Source organism: Eschscholzia californica, unplaced genomic scaffold, assembly GCF_041429995.1.
Source record: "Eschscholzia californica isolate CP2 unplaced genomic scaffold, dmEscCali1.0.p SCAF_1, whole genome shotgun sequence".
NCBI lineage: Eukaryota > Viridiplantae > Streptophyta > Magnoliopsida > Ranunculales > Papaveraceae > Eschscholzia > Eschscholzia californica.
Genome location: NW_028238198.1, coordinates 67582144 through 67588143, shown reverse-complemented (window position 1 = coordinate 67588143; position 6000 = coordinate 67582144).

Here is a 6000-nt window from a genome sequence, read left to right as displayed (position 1 = left end):
TCAGTAACCAAAAAAGTTTTAAAAAAATTTCGGTTATAAAAGACGGTTTACGAGAAAGGAGAAATGTTTTCCGAGAACAAAAACACTTTTTCAGTAAAAAACAGGTTTTGGGTAAAAAAACGGTTATCAAGGAAAAATATGGTTTCGGGAAAAAAAAATCGGATTTGGAGGGAAAAATGGTTGTCGGAAATAGACCAAGACCAAAGAATCTTGATTCCTACCAAATCCTACCTACTTTTGGTAGGAATCTTCATTAGAAATCCTGCTACCGAACACTCCATCAATCAATAAATCAGATGTTAAAGAATTTCAAATACCTATTTTACATAAGTTATCTTTATCTTTTCCACTAGAAATCCCATGTTTCAAATCGAGAAGGGGAAAAGGAAAATCTCTTTTTCTTGTTGGATCTTACAAGTCCACTTAATAAGAGATGATTGATCTAGATATGGGAAAAAAAAACCTTAGTTTTGAACAAAGATTGATCAAGTGATGACTGCACATGGTTTGATTTTAGAGACTGAAAAGAAAACTTAATTTTGGAGACATGTTATGGAAGAGGACAACACCCTAATTTTGGATAGGTTAAGATGATGAAACTAATTTGCCCCAATTTTCACACATTGAATGCTTCCAAAAGCCATCCAAGTTGAACATGTCATGAATTTGGAGAGGTCAAATTTGTTCAACCATGTTCCAAAATTTTCCTAAATGACTCATCTTTTAAAGATATTTTCAGCCATGACTGAAGTTTCATGTTCAAATGTAGAATTTCAACAAAATCTGACAATACTCTCAAAAAATAAAATAAAATCTGACAATACTTTAGTGAGAAAAATATTTAGAATAAGAGTGAGAACATAAATTTTAGAATATGTTTAAATGTTACTACTATTAGGTTTTCAAAAAGATGACCGCCATGTGGAAGTCTGTTGCCGTCTTGTCCACGTGGACAAGACGGCCCAACGGACGGTCGTCTAGACGCGTTGTAAGACTTAATAGAAGTTATTATGACCCAACTCGTGTTAAGGTTGATAAGGGAATATTGTTATAGCTCGCATTTTTTAGTTGTAATTGCATAAGGCTTGTTATTGCCCCTTATTAGGTAAGGAGACTTCTTCTCACAAAGAGAAATTTTAAAAGGCCCCCCCGTTTTTGTTAAAAGGCCTCCCCGCTAAAAGCGCCCCTCATTATAACCCATTTGGTTATAGGGCCCCCTCTACAAAAGAGCACCTCCTTCATCAATATTTGACCTAACGGCAAAGTTAACGTCGTTAGGTCAAACTTAACCCAAGACCGGTGATGTTGACCACGCCACATCATCATCTTCTCCGGCAGGGTCGCCGGCCGGCCAAATTTTCCGGCCGGCGACCTTCAAAATTATTATTTTTTTATTCTCTTTCTTCTCTCTCTCTCTCTAAAAATAATTTTTTTTTTTTTAAAACTCTCTCTCTCTCTACAGATCTAGAGAGTGAGAGAGCAGATCCATTGAAGGTCTGTTCGCAGACCTTCAATGGATCTGCTCTCTCTAGATCTGTAGAGAGAGAGAGAGAGTTTAAAAAAAAAAATTTGAAGGTCGCCGGCCGGAAATTTGGCCGGCCGGCGACCCTGCCGGAGAAGATGATGATGTGGCGTGGTCAAATGATGTGGCAGAGAGAGAAAATGAGATGGAGGAGAAAAAATGTGGGTGAAATACACCTTTAAAGGGCGTTTTTTTCACCCATTCAAAGAGGGGGGCCCTTTAACCAAGCTAAGTCAAAGGTCTTTTACTAAGTCAACGAAACCATGGGGAGGCCTTTTAACAAAAACGGGGAGGCCTTTTAAAATCTCCCTCTCACAAATTATGGATTCTTAGCAGAAATCAACTTCGATCCAAGTTGGACACGGCATGATACTTTCAACTTTCAAGCTATACCATTGGTGAAGTACGAGACTATGAATTTTGTGCAAGGTTACCAAAGGAAGCTTGTATCTTTTTCCTCTAGTCCTGTATGCAACCATTTGAAAGAAAAGCTTCCTGAAATCCAAATATATTTTAGATGAAGGTTTTCGCTTCTACTTGAGGCTCTTTTTTCTCTCATAATTTGTTGAAATTAAGAGAGAGAGAAAGAGAGAAAATAGAATTCCTTTATTGATATGATTTTCAGATACAAAGATGACTTTTATATAGGTTTCTTTGAGAGAAACAACTAACTAGTAGCTGATTCATAACTAACTTGGTAACAACCTTATTAACTAACTGACCCACTACTAACTGACTTCCAAAACAGAATTTCCTATTCTGCTTTGTTAGAGAAGTCCTTATCCTTAACATCCCTCCGCAAACTCAACATAGGAGAAATGTTAGAGTTTGAATCGAAGCATTGCAAACCGAGAGGAAGAAAGAGGTTTAGTGAGAATATCAGCTAGTTGATCTTGAGTGCAAATATGTTTCACTTGAAGTTGCCCCTTTTTTACCATATCCCGAACAAAGTGATAGGCTATTTCGACATGTTTCATCCTTGAATGAAATATGGGATTAGCTGTCAAATAAGTGGCTCCTAAATTGTCACACCAAAGAGTGGGAGGAGAGGAGCTCTTGATATTCAACTCAACAAATAAGGATTGAATCTAGACAAGTTCAGAGGTTGCATCAGCTAAAGCCTTGTACTCTGCTTCCGTACTAGATCGAGCCACAATATTTTGTTTCTTAGAGCACCAGGAAATAAGATTTGAACCCATGAAAACTAATAACCCACCAGTGGACTTGCGATCATCGGGACAACCTGCCCAATCAACATCAGAGAATGCTTCCAACTGAGTATTAGAGTTATCAGAGTAGGCAGCTAACTGAACATCAGATCGATTTATATGAAAAGTATGGTCAATTGTATGTTTGAGATATCTGAGAATCCTCTTAACTGCACTCCAGTGATCTTGAGTAGGTTTTTGAAGGAATTGACAAACCTTATTAACAGAAAAGGATATATCTGGCCTGGTTATAGTGACATATTGAAGAGCCCCAACAGTACTTCTATATAGTTCAATTTCAGTAGAAGAGAGAGGTTCACCAACATCCTTTTAAGTATTGTTGAAGGTGCCATTGGACTAGAGACAGATTTAGCATCTGACATTTTGGTTTTGGCAAGAAGAGTAGATATATATAGCGGTTGAGAAAGAAGAATTCCTGTAGATGTGGGCAAAACTTCTATACCAAGAAAGAAATTGAGATTACCCAGGTCTGTTATAGCAAATTCTGAGGCAAGAGAAGCAATAAGTTGCTGAACCAATAAAGCATTACTTCGTGTAATAAGTATATCATCAACATAGATGAGGATATAGACAACATCAGATCCTTGTATGTGAAAGAACAAAGATGGATCTGTTTTCGAAGATGAAAAGCCTTGGGATAATAAAAAATTGCTAAGTCTTTCAAACCAAGCTCGGGGAGCTTGCTTAAGGCCATAAAGAGACTTATGAAGCTTACACACATGGTGAGGATGATCTTCATCAACAAAGCCTGGGGGCTGCAACATATAAACGTCCTCTTTAAGGATGCCATTTAAGAAAGCATTCTTAATGTCAAGTTGTCGAATAGGCCATGACTTAGAAACAGCTAAAGAGAGGATTATTCTAATTGAGACAGGTTTAATAACAGGACTAAAAGTTTCATCGAAGTCCAATCCTTCAATTTGATTGAATCCTCTAGCTACTAATCTGGCTTTGTATCGAGCAATAGAGCCATCGGCATTCTTTTTAATTTGAAAAACCCATTTGCAGCCAACTAAATTCATATCTCTAGAGGCAGGAACGAGAGACCAGGTCCTATTTTGAAGTAGAGCATTTACTTCTTTAGACATAGCAGCTCTCCACTTAGGATCCTTTAAAGCTTGAAGATGAGTAGTAGGTGTTATTTCTAGTTGCTGATCAGAGGAAGATATCTGAAAAACTTTTGCCTTTCGAGTGCCGTCTCTTGTACGAGTTACCATAGGATGAGAAGATGTAATAGGTACTGGAGGAGGAAGAGGGGCAGTAGTGGGTAAAGTATTAGCATTAGGTAAAGAGGCATTGGATGGAGTGGGAGAGGTAAAGGTGGGAGATAATGATGGCATTACAGAAGGTTGCTGAACAGGATAAGCATTTTGTATAGGAGGTGGAGAGAGAGAAAATGAATGACTATGTGAAGAGATAGGCGAAGGAGATGTTGTTAATAAAGAATAAGGAAACAACGTTTCATCAAAAACAACATTCACAGAGATGACTATCCGCTTTGTTGAAGGATTATAGCACTTGTAACCCTTGTGTCTTGGGCTATAACCCAAGAATATATGTAGAGATGACTTGAAGTCAAACTTATGCCTATTGTAAGGTCTTAAGCAAGGGTAACAGCCACAACCGAATACTTTGAGAAAGTTGTAATTGGGTTTCACCCCAGATAATGTCTCAAGAGGATATATATTTGAAAGAACACTTGAGGGAAGTCTGTTAATAAGAAAGACAGCAGTATCAAAAGCAAATTCCCAAAAATTAAGAGGAAGTTGAGCATGAGCCAGAAGAGCTAATCCAGTTTCAACAATATGCCTATGTTTTCTTTCAATCATGCCATTTTGGCCATTTCAGATTGATCTGAAGCTAATTCAGGGTGTGGATGAAGCATTTCCAAAGAGGGATCATGATGAAAATTATATGGAGTTTCATGACAGTAGGATGAATCACAATATGCATAAGACTGATTTGGATAAAAATTTGGGATTTGATCTTCAAATTCAGTAAAATTAGAAGTAATTTCAGGAGTTGAGGGAACTGACCTTGGTTGATAGGCAATGTTGTTCTTACGATAACAAAAAAATGCTGTATGACCAGGCTTACCACAAATCTGACAAGGAGCAGAATTATAAGAAAAAGTCGAAGAAGGTACTATTCGATTATAAGAGGAACGACCTCTGAAATTTGATCTTCCATGAACTCTGTAATCAGCTCGTCCTCGACCTCTATAAGATGAGAATGCTCGTGAAAAACTTGGATAAGAATTGATTCTACTTTTGTCTGAAGAAACTGCTTGAGTTATATTCAAAGAAGCTGCTGCAAGATTGGATTGATGTTCTTGTTGTAACCTATTTTCTTCGATCAACAAAAGACCAAGTAATTCGTTGACTGATACTTGTTCAGTTTTTAGAGAGAAGGCATCACGAAAAGATCCAAAATCAGAAGATAGACCTCTGATAATTGCATCTATGAGATCATCATCATCAATAGGTTTAGATGCCTGTTTTAGCTGAAGTGCAATTGATTTGGCTTTATTGAAATAAACTTGAATATTATCATCTCCTTTCTTCAAATTTTGAAGATCATTCTTAAGATTTGAGATTCTAGCTTTTGAATGTGATGAACATGATCTCTCAAGTTCAGTCCATACCTCTTTTGATGTGTTTAGATCAATAACTTGACTATGAGTTTCTTCAGTGAGAGAAGATAATAACCAGCTTAGAATCATTTGATCATGTTTTTGCCACGCAATATAATCAGGATTAGGAGTAAGTTCAGAAGTTGATGAAGTTCGTATCAGACGAGATGGACAAGGAATGGAACCATCAACAAAACCTAAAACATCATATGTTCGAAGTAGAGAAATTGAGATTTCCAGAAAATATAATTGGTGGAAGTGAGTTTATTAGAGATTTATTGTAGAAGGTGGTGGAAGAATTGAAGTGGTTGAAGATGCATTCGAAGATTCAGAAGACATTCTTAAGAAATAGAAGAGATTAACCAATTTAAAGAAGAATTAACAGAGAAAAAAAAAATGAATGAAGAAGAAGATGAAGATTTGAGCTTCAAGCTCAAGGCTCAGATACCATGTTGAAATTAAGAGAGAGAGAAAGAGAGAAAATAGAATTCCTTTATTGATATGATTTTCAGAGACAAAGATGACTTTTATATAGGTTTCTTTGAGAGAAACAACTAACTAGTAACTGATTCATAACTAACTTGGTAACAACCTTATTAACTAACTGACCCACTACT